This window comes from Diabrotica virgifera, chromosome 7 (genome assembly GCF_917563875.1).
Source record: "Diabrotica virgifera virgifera chromosome 7, PGI_DIABVI_V3a".
NCBI lineage: Eukaryota > Metazoa > Arthropoda > Insecta > Coleoptera > Chrysomelidae > Diabrotica > Diabrotica virgifera.
The window spans coordinates 111,905,962-111,917,276 of NC_065449.1; positions in this window are offsets into that span (position 1 = coordinate 111,905,962).

An 11,315-nucleotide genomic window follows, 5' to 3' on the forward strand; every position below is an offset into this window, starting at 1 on the left:
GCAGAATCCTTCTATAGCGAATTATATGACACAAAACAGGAGCCTGATAATAACTCAAAAGAAAATCTAAAAAGAAGAATTAAAAATGTCAACTCTGAAATTCTACCCGATATAGACGTCCATGAAATCGAAACCGCCCTATCTCAAATGAAAAATAACAAAGCATCCGGTCCAGATGGTATTCTTGCTGAAATGCTTAAGAAAGGTAACCAAGATATTATAGAGGAGCTAAAACTCCTATTTAATCTATATAAAATTATCCCGAAGATAGGTACTATCCTGGGCAGACTGTCAGACTTTTATCTCTAAAAATTTTGTTTACCCAATGATTTCAGTGATTTTTAAAATGTGTTAACTATAATATAGATTTTATTCATAGGTACTTACAATTTCATTAATAACAAATATTTATGTTTAATTACGTAATTTATAAAAAAAAATCCGTTTATGAAAACGTCATTCAATGTTTAGATATCGACAAAAGGACCGGACAGACGGCGTGACTTGTCGCATTGGGCTTTTATAAGATTATATTAGAGCAAGGGTGGGCAAAATCTGGCCCGCTGGCCGAATGCGGCCCTTTTGTTTACTTTATCCGGCAGGTTGAAAAATCCCACATAAATTTTTTTTTCTACTAGCGTGCAAAAATGTCCACTTTCGCGCACGCATTTTAGTTTAGAAAGTTTCACTTTTCCGCACGCGGATTTTACTTTTCCGCACGCGTGTTAATTTAGATATGTTAATATGGCCTTAAAATAATTATAATACATGCAATAAACTAATATTTAGGTATTATTTACTAATTTATTTCAAATATATCTTATTGTGTTCCTGTTTTAATGAAATTAACGCGATTATTTCATTCATAGGAGATTCTGACCAATAGAAAGCTACAGACATGCAAATTAAGGTGATAATTTTTGATAATCTCCCGTCGTTAAGCATATTACGTCAGATGCCCTTCGTTGCTACGAAAAAATACATTCAGTGACATTAATGACAAATGTTTTAAAAATTATAAAAGTGATGACTTTCAACCGTCAAATACATATTTATAACAACTGTGTGTTTAATTTCACTAATTGGTACTTACATATATAAATTACAATAAAATTTTGGTTTTGTACAGTTTTATTCATGAAATAATCGCAACAAATTGCACTCGAACTCTAAAATTAATATAGAATTTTTGCCCTCGTGACACTTTGACATAATTTCACTCGCCTTCGGCTCGTGAAATTAAAACTGCCAAAGTGACACTCGGGAAAAATTCAATAATTTTAGAGCTCTTGTGCAATTACTACTGACAATTCGATGAAATAAAATTATTTTGACATAATATTCGAAAGTCAAATGGGTAGACAATAACAGTCGTTTTGAATCATCGTCATGGAAACCAAGATCGTCGTCATGCTAACTAATTATATTGAAAGTTTGGTTTTGACAACCTCGTCAAAGAATTAATTTGTGTATATATTTTCATATTAATGAAATTAATTGATTAAGATTTGGTAATTTTTTAAAGACTCTTAGAAAAAATATTGTTCGTAACTCTTGCAGAAAGTCTCTTTTCCGCACTCGACTGCTTGCCGAACTCCCGCTTCGCGTCGTTCGGCAAACTGCAGTCGCTCGCGTGCGGAAAAGAATGACTTTTTGCACTTGTTAGGAAAATAACTATATTTTATAAGATTTTTACTTACTTATTATGTTAAAAGTTTCTCTAACAATTTTAAAGCTAATTTATTCTCACCAAAGCCATAAATTCCACAAATAAAATTAAAAAAAAAATAAAAATAAAAAAAATACCTACGTTTTACTACAATCTTCCTCAAGACACTTAAGGATGGAAAGTTGTGTTGCAAAATTTTTCATCAAGTTATCACGGAAAAAGATAAAATGTTATATTTTTGTCTAACGGTGCGACTGCTCTCGGGGTAAAAGCTTCTACGTTTTTTATTCGGGCCAGTCACGAATGTTTTTCTGCCAGGATATTTGTCATCTACCAGGACCAGGACCCCTCTTTTCTTCGATTTTACCATTCATAGTCAGCTGCAACAATAACAAAAGTATGTACCCCAAAAATTTTTTTGTCTCTTCTCATTCTGTGGTCAATGGTATTTTTAAAGATCTCTCAAAAAGCCACATCTCAAAAGCTTCCAGCTTTCTTATTAAGTCAACATTAACAGTCCTAGCATCGTCACCATAAAGAAGAATAGAGTGGATATAACATTTTACCATCCGATATCAGATTTGCAGATTGAGTTTTTGGTTATTCAGAAATTTTCAAAGCTTCAAAAAGGCTGCTCTTAATTGCTATATTCTTCATCGAATTTCTGATTTCAGATTTAGACAATCTAGATTCCTAAGTATTTCATTTTGTCCACTTGTTCAGTATTTTCGTTTTTTTTTATTTGGATTCTTGTTAGGACCTAATATAATGGACCATATTTCTTTAAAAATTACTTGACGTATTTTACTGGGCACACATTGTTCGCATGTACACCCAATCAAGACAACTTATTATTACTATTATCTATTATTAACAGTTTTAAAAATTTAAAAATTTCTTTGTCCAACTGCTTAAAAATGATATTTATAGTATTTTAGTCAAAAAAATTTTTGGGCAGAGAAAAACTCCACCAAAAACATTTGCGTGTGTACAGCGTACTTACGCGGTATTAATCCTCTAACCCGGGAGCGATTTTACAAAATATACCCTCTCTCAGCACAAGCTCCACCTCCTACCATACGCATACGTCACCCAGAGCTGTGAATCCCTACCCGCTATCAACACATTTTAATAAATATACCCGATTTAAACACACTTCAGTCCATTAGGACATTTTTCCAAACAATATTAGATTGAAGTGCTGAAAGACAGAGAGGAAATCTCAGGGGAATAATAATGCAGTTTTATGGTTTGATCTTCTTCTTGATGTGGCTATCAGTGACGAATGTTGGCGATCATCATGGCAATCTTCACCTTATCTGCAGCAACGCGGAAAAGCTGCATAGATGTTTTGTTGAACCAGGTTCTGAGGTTTTTTAACCAGAATGTTCTTCTTCTTCCTGAACCTCGCTTTCCAAATATTTTTCCTTGTAGGATGGCTTGTAGGAGGGCATATCTGGATTCATTTCGCATAATGTGTCCAAAATATTCCAACTTTCGAGATTTAATGGTGGTTAATATTTCTCGGTTCTTCCCCATTCTTCTAAGAACCTCCTCATTTGTGACCCTATCAGTCCACGGGATTTTAAGAATTCTCCGATATAGCCACATCTCAAATGCTTCCAACTTTCGGCACATATCCTCGTTCAAGGTCCATGATTCAACACCATAAAAAAGGACAGAGAAGACGTAACATCTCAGCATTCTCACTTTTATACCAAGAGAAAGGTTGTGGCTCTTGAAAAACGCCCCCATACGGTTGAAGATTGATCTAGCTTTTCCGATGTGCGCTATAATTTTTTGGTTATTGGTCCATTCTTCATTTATTATGGTGCCGAGGTAACTGTAGTGCCTCACTCTTTCTACAGGGGTTTGGTTGATATAGAGTTGACCTTCTGTTATCTTTTTCTTGCTGACGATCATAAGCTTTGTTTTCTTTACGTTTATATTGAGTCCATATTGCTGACTGTAATACGTGATTTTGTCCATGAGTACTTGTAGGTCTTTTAGGTTGTCCGCAAATACTATGGTGTCATCTGCATACCTGATATTATTTAGCCGGTACCCGTTTAGTAGAATACCTTTTTCAGTTTAGTGCAAAGCTTCGATAAATATTCTTTCAGAGTAAAGATTGAAAATTAGGGGGGACAAAATGCAGCCTTGCCTCACTCCACGCATGATTTTTGACATATTCGGTGAGTTCACCGTCAACTCTGAGGTTTGCAGTCTGATTTCAGTAAAGGTTATTGGTTTGATAAATGGTTTTTATTCTGTAACCTGCATTAAAACGTGCACTAAAACTTACAGATAAAAAATAATTTAAGTTAGTAGGCGCAAAATTTGCTTGCAAATCTCTTTAAATGCATTAATTTTTTTCGAATCCTGAGAAAACTTATTAGTATTTTTCAAAAAATTTAAACGCAGAATCAAAGATTACATTATTACAGAGGACGGAAAGTCCCTGAAAACTTCTGTAATGTTTATTTTAATAAGTTACAGATTACAGGTGTAAAAAAAGAGAAAATTGAATGTAATTTTTAATTTGAAATATTTTATTCAAAAGAAACCTTTAGTTTATTCTAAAGGACTTTATTCCATCGGTAATAATATAATCTTACAATCTGCGTTTAAACTGTTAAAAAATATTTATTGTCTATTTTTTTTCAGAATTCGAAAAAAATTAATGCCTTTAAAAAGCATTGCAAGCAAATTTTGCGCCTATGCTCTTAAGAGTTAATAGTTAATACAAAGCCTCATTTACAATAGTTAGCTTCAAAGCCTCATTTACTGTATTTTAGCATTTGGTCGATTTTTATTTATGTTATTAAGTGAATGTTTTTGATAGAAGGACGTGGAAGTTAGGCATCGGACAACGTCGAAAGACGTTCTAAAACCGATACATACATACATACATACAAGTGAATGTTTTTTTTATCTTTTTCATTTTTGATTAACTAAAGTCTCCTTATGACTTGGGCGACCAGCTATTATTCGGCGTCCTCCAGCTTAGTGCTTAGTTGCTTAGTGGTGTTAATTTTTGTATGGACGAAGAATTGAATTAATTGTGCTGGGGTCGTAGTACGCTTGACTGACTGAACAAATCTAAGTGTTATATCCTTATTTTCTTTATTAATACTTTGTTCTGATAGGGCAACTATTCTGGCGTTTTCTGATTTTAGATCTCGCTCGAATAATATCCGTGAAATCAAAAAGCAAGTTTTACTATTATGAAAATCTTCTAATAATAATAATAAAAATATCACAGTGTTTACCAACTCATGAAAAAGAACAGTATAGGGTACTATGTAAACTTGAATTGGAAAAGACAAATCAAATTGAACAGAACATCAGTAAAGAGGAAATTAAAGCTTTAAAAACTTTAAAAAATGATGACTCCATAACGATCCTACCAGCGGATAAAGGAAATGCAACTGTAATAATGGATAAAATACAATACGAGGACAAAATTACAGATCTAATTACAAATGGACCTTATACCAAATTAACGAAGGATCCAACGAAAACACTGGAAAACAAAATCTATAGAACTTTATTCAAATTTAAAAATGATCTAACATACTATCAAAGAAAATTAATTACACCTCATTACAGTAAGTCACCACATTTTTATGGAGTACCGAAAATTCATAAAGCGAACATACCACTTAGACCCATTTGTAGTACCATCAGTTCTCCTTGTAGTGAACTATCAAAATTTTTATTAAACATTATAAAACCATTTGCTAATAATGATGACACATTTATAAAAAATACAAAACATTTTGTAAACAAATTATCAACTATTGAGTTTAATCCAAATAATATTTTAGTAAGTTTTGACATAAACAGTTTATTTACAAATGTGCCATTAGATAAAACTTTAAACATAATCAAAACGAAATTAGAGAATGATGATACATTGACAACTAGGACAAAACTAAATGTATCAGCTATAATGGAGTTATTGACATTATGTACTAATAATACCTATTTTCAACTAAATAATGAATTTTATAAACAAAATTTTGGTCTGGCAATGGGCTCCTCTTTATCTCCATTATTGGCTAATATATTTATGGAGGATTTCGAAACTAATATCATTTCTAAACAAAATTTAAAACCCACTGTATGGTGGAGATATGTAGATGATGTGTTTTCAATATGGCCTCATAGATCAGAATTGTTGGATACATTCCTGAATATTATAAACGATCAAGAAGAGACAATAAAATTTACAATGGAAAAGGAATATAATAACACCCTGCCTTTCCTCGATGTTTTAGTCTTAAAGAAGGATACTGGATATGAGACTCAAGTGTATAGAAAACCAACACATACCAACAGATATCTCAATTACAAATCAAATCACAACATCAACGTTAAAAAGGGAATCATAAAATCCTTATATGATAGAGCCAAAATTACTTGTTCTAACGAAAATTCTTTTTTAGAAGAAAAACAATTCTTAACATCTGTTTTATTAAAAAATGATTATCCTTTATCGTTTATAAATAAGGAATTGTCAAGATTGGATCGAATGGAACAGAACAACATAGAACGGGATCCTACAACATTCACAAGAAATAATACGAGGAAAATATCAATACCATACATAAAAGGACTATCCGAGAAACTTAAAACAATAGGAAATAAATTCAACATTTCAACAACATTCAAAACAACTAACACATTGAGATCTATTCTATCTAAAACTAAACCTAACAATGAACAAGAAAGGACAAAGAATTGTATTTATAAAATACCTTGTGAATGCGAACAGTTTTATATAGGTGAAACATCAAGACCATTAAACGTTAGAATAAGTGAACATCAATCTTATATTAAAAATAGAGAATTTGATAGATCTCAAATATGTCAACACGCATGGGATAATGAACATAGAGTTCAGTGGAGAGATTCAAGTATAGTCCTGAAAGAAACAGATAGTAAAAAGAGAAAAATCAAAGAAGCGGCTCTAATTATGCTAAACGAAACCAATTGTGTCGCAAATTCCTCGGTGGAATGCAGTAGGATGTGGATACCCATACTGAAAGAAGAAGTCAATAGAAAGAAAATACCACAATTAGTAAGTCAATAGTCGAGTTAGTACATATTTTATATTTTAGTATTACTTATATACCCATGTATTATTGGTATTATTTATAATTTAAACAAAATTATAGTAAAATCAGAATTTGGTATTAATTTTGAGAGTAAATTAAATGTAAGACCAAATACTTACGATGTCGGGATAGTATCACGAGGTTTTTCCTGGTTTTCCCTCGTGATTTACTATGAGATCTCTAACGCGAGAATTTTAATGTCACCGTTGCATGTGGTTGTCTTTTTAAAGACAGATCACATGCTATGATTTTTTTGTGACGGATATTCTTGAGTTGGGGTTGATTTCATGTAATCGAATGAACTATCTTTCAGTAAAGTCGTCCCAGGAACGCAACTCATAAATATTGGCAATATCATTTTAAAGTCTTCTACTTTAAAATGTATCATATATATCTGAATTGCCGATATAAATGAGTCAAATTAAATAAATTATTAGAAGAATTTTTTTACTAAGCAACAACATTTTTGTTTATATTAATAGTATTTTGTATTTTGACAACGGCACCCGATTTGGGCGTCGAAACGTTAATAAAAATCATTTTTTAATAATATTGTGGCTTATTTCCCATTCTAAATAGTTAAAATTGTAAAAATGCCACAAGAAAATAGCTTCAGAACAACATTGAAAATCTTCTGATGGTAAAATTTGAGTTTTGGATAATTCTAAATTAATTTTAATATTTGCAGCTGTAGTATTTAAGTTACTGTGTTCTTTTGTCATCATGTGACTAAAAAAATCTTCTGGCACATGTTTCTTACAGCTCTGGATGACGTATGCGTAGGAGGCGGAGCTTATGCTGAGAGCGGGTATATTTTGTAAAATCGCGACGCAGGAAATATTTTGAAAATTTAATTTTGGCCCGCGCTTAAAAGTATTTGCCGTCAGAAGACACAGAAAAAAACCTAACACGGAAGTATTGCGAGAGATGGGCAAAGAATACGAAATAATAAACACAATAAAAATAAGAAACTTACAATATATGTTACAGGTAATGAGGGGACAGCGACATGAACTGCTAAGACTGATAATACAGGGAAAGATAAGAGGAGCAATAAGTATAGGAAGAAGGAGAGTGTTCTGCTTGAAGAATTTAAGGGACTGGTTGAAATGCAGTTCTATAGAACTCTTCAGAGTCGGTTAGACTAAAGACAGTGATAATGATATCCGACCTACGATTGGGAGACGGCACTTAAAGAAAATTACATAAAAATAATCAGTATTTATTAAGGAATTCAAACAAAAAATATACAGGGTAATTCATTACTACGAAATTTCATTAGAATTACAGAAAAATGGAAGGTCTGACAACAATGTAAAAACCACTATAACATCGACCGCATCACAAGAGTTTTACACGCTAAAATTTATAAAAATTATACAATCCTTTTCCGAGATAATTGAGGCGTTCCGTATTTAAAACCAACTCTGTATGCATTAACTTCAATAAGAATTTAGGCTTTAAGTAACGGTTCAAATATAACTTTATATTTATAAACTTCTACTAAATTGTTGTTTTTGTTCTTATTTTGCATAAAATGCAATTTTAATATCACTGTTTTTAAACGCCTATCGGGAAAAGCCATCGGTAAGGTTACCGGATCACTAAAAACCTAGATTCAGCTCTATTTAGGTCGGTTCCAGGAAATGCCAGAGTTCATCTGATGTGATAGAGATTCAATTTTAATTATTACGGAGAAAACGTTTTACGAGGCTTTGCTCTTTGATAGTAGTAAACGCTGCTGATGGTATTTGTGGTTTTATTTTGATTAACTAATTAGAAAGCATTTAGTGCAACAAGAGTTAAATGAGATTAGTTGGTTTGATAGTGAGCTTTATTGCGATAGAGTTAACAAGATAAATAGATTTTATTGATAATTTTTGTAGGCCTGGATCCCGCGTACCAAAAAAAGTTTATTAATACCAAGCTGAAAATTTGTTAATAGCTTAACGATGTCTAGTCGGACAAACTTTGATGTATGGGAACTCTGGAACAGGGGAAGTTTTAATTGTGGAACGTTATTTTAATTGTAAAACTTGTCATCCTGATAAGTTTATGGTTGTGAAAACTAGCAGGTTGTTTTTAAGTTTGTTTAATAGCAAACTTTATATAATATATATGAAAATATTGTTTGTCAGAAAAATATGTTGGGGATTTTAATAAGTCCGACACGTAGAAAATGTCAAATGACAGGAATTATGTTGGTGGTAAATAGCAGTCTGATTTTTGCATCAGAGTATAATAAAAGGGTAACAAATCAATTGGAAGTTCTGTCCGACAAAATACATGGGACATTTTCGTAATCTGATGTTCCAAATTTTTAAACTGTTCCACAATTAAAACTTTCCCTGTTCCAGTGTTCCCGTACATCAAAGTTTGTCCGACTAGACACCGTTAAGCTATTAACAAATTTTTAGCTTGCTATTAATAAACTTTTTTTTATACGCAGGATCCAGGCCTATTATATTGTATTCGTTTTTGTTTAAATAAGTGTTTTCTAGTCAGTAACAAATAGGTACATTGAGCCTCTTCATTTAACATTTGTGATTTACAATAAGGCATTCGATTCCGCCAAACTCTGGACCGTATTAAAAGACTTCCTCGCTGATTAATTTAACTGTTAATCTGTTAACTTAACTGACCCAGTAGGTCAGCTGTTATTTCGTCTTTTTTTGCAGATGTGTTGCTGTGTAGTTGACGTAGAGAATATTCCAGGAGGACCTTTAGTATTGGACTTCAGTATTGGAGAAACTTCCCGCTTGTCTAACTCCTTGAGTTGTTTCAAATGGTTTTGACTGTATATTTAACATTCTTACTGTATTTGTTGTTTTCATGTATATACTCTTTGTTGCTTCTATCAGTTCTTCACTTACTTGCTTCTTCTTTAGGCTTTTCCATATATCTTTTCTTTTAACTGAGTCGAATGCTTTTTCCATGTCTATAAAGCTCAGATATATTTCTATATTTCTTTAATGCTTTTTCTATTACTTGTTGCATGGTGAATATAATATATGGTCTTGCGTGTTGTGTCCTTTCCTGAATCCACTTTGTACGTCCTCTAATTTATGCTCTATTTCTTTTCTGATTTTCCTTTCTATTATGGTTTCGTATACTTTTGCTGCTACACGTAGTAGTGATATACCTCTATAGTTCTTACAGTCTCATGTGTTTACTTTCTTGTATATAGGTATAATTACTGCATTTGTCCATTCTCTGGGTATTACTTTTCTCTTCCATATTAGGTTATATATGTATAACAATTTTTCTTTTGCTTTTACTTCTATATATTACATCACTTCTGGTGCTACTTCATCGCTTCCTGGTGATTTTCCAATCTTTATCTTTCTTATTGCTCCTTCCAGTTCTTCTTTTTCTATAGTTTCTGGATTTTCCGTGTTTCTCTTGATGTGGCTTTCCTTCTCCATTGTATTCGTTTGATTTCCATTTCGTATCAGCTGGAAATGTTCCCTCCATCTTTACATTATTGTCTTATTGTCATTTATTATTGTTCCTTCCTTGTTCATTATTTGTTTCAGTTTCGTTTCTTTGTTGCTTCTTAGGTTTTTCAGTGGTCTATAAAATAATTTTACGTTTTCTGTGCTGTTTTCTTCCATTTTTTCTCCGAATTTTTCCCAACTTTTCTTTTTCTCTTTCTTAACTATCTCTTTAACTTTTGGTCTTTGTTTCTTATAATTTTCATATTTTTGTTGTGTTTTGTCTTGTATGTATTCTTTCCATAATTTCTTCTTTTCCTTTATTTCTCTTTTCACTTCATCATTTCACCAAGATGTTCATTTCCCTCTGTTGTTATTTCTTGTAGTTCCACATATTGATTTAGCTGTTTTATCATCGCATTTTTAAATTTTCCCCATTCTTCTTCTATTGTTTCTGTTATGTTATTTCATGTTCATTGTCCATCTCTTCCTCTAGCCCTTCTGTGTATCTTATTTTCGTTGTTTCTTCCCTTAGTTTATACATTTTTATTATTTCTTTGTGTTTTCTGTTTATGTTCTCATTTCTTTTTATTTCTTTTCTTTTGCTTTTGAATGTGGTTTCTAGTAGATAGTGGTCACTACCAATTTTATAACTCCTTTTCACCCTTACGTCTCTTATCCAGTTCTTCTCTGTTTTTTGCACTATAGTATAGTCTATAATTGATTGTTCGTGATCTTGTGTATCCTTTTATGTTGGAAGTGTGTGTTCGTAATCACCAGGTTATTGTCTAGACAGAATTCGAGTAGTAATTTTCCATTTTTGTTTATTTTTCCTCCCCATAAGATCCGATGACATTGTTCCATGTTTCTGCTTCGTTCCCCACTCTACTGTTCATGTCTTCTGTGATCACAATTTTCTCTTTACAATCATTTATCATTTCTTGTAATTTGTCCCAGAACTCATTCTTTAAGTTTTTTGTTGCGTCTTCATCTGGTCCATAGCATATGATTAGGTTTGTGTTGGTTTCCTCTGTATCCATATATATGTCTACTCGTAGTATACGTTGGTTGTAATATATCCAATTTTTT